The 600-nt window shown below is 69.0% G+C and overlaps 1 long non-coding RNA gene across 1 annotated transcript; it reads left to right on the forward strand.

Annotated features, from left to right (window-relative positions):
• On the forward strand, positions 1-501 carry LOC102384897. Its single transcript, XR_325246.1, has 3 exons — positions 1-41; positions 213-274; positions 420-501. It is a non-coding gene; the product is annotated as an uncharacterized LOC102384897 (long non-coding RNA).
• Positions 502-600: the final 99 nt, after the last annotated feature.

The following is a 600-nucleotide window of genomic DNA, read 5'->3' on the forward strand; positions in this document are numbered from 1 at the left end:
CCACCACCGATGCCAGCCCCCGGCTCCCAGACCTGCCCCATGTGAGTGACCCCTGACCCCTCTCCGGACTCACCTGCACAGGCCCCCCCCAAGCCTGGGACTGGGGAGGGGGAGCCAGCCTGGGCAGAGGGGGTTGGGGAGAAGAGCTGGGGGCCCATGGTACTGGCTATGAGGGTCAGGGGGGCTGGGCCTGATCCCTGCCACCCCCCCAGGAGATGGAGAGATTCGGGCTGCTGAACAAGACCAAGATCGCGGAGGGTGGCCGGAAGCTCAGGTACGGGGGTCTTCATGGCCACAGTGTCCCTGAGGGGCTGGGGAGACCAGGACCCCACAGCTGGATGCTGCTCCACCCCCAGGACCAGGGAGCTGGGCCTGGGCTGGGGGCCAGGAGGGGGCCCTGCTCAGATGTCTCCCCACAGGAAGAGCTGGGGGGTCTCCTGGGTGGTGCTGGCTGGGAACAGCCTCATCTTCTACAAGGACCCCAAGGCCCCGGCGCCAGCTACAGGGGTGAGTGGGGGGCGCTGGGGGGGAGGGCCAGGCAGGCTGGGCCTGCAGGCCAGGGGTCACAGACCCTGACCTCTGACCTCTGCCCCTCAGAAG

The sequence above is a fragment of the Alligator sinensis genome, unplaced genomic scaffold (genome assembly GCF_000455745.1).
Source record: "Alligator sinensis unplaced genomic scaffold, ASM45574v1 scaffold265_1, whole genome shotgun sequence".
NCBI classification, from domain to species: Eukaryota; Metazoa; Chordata; order Crocodylia; family Alligatoridae; genus Alligator; species Alligator sinensis.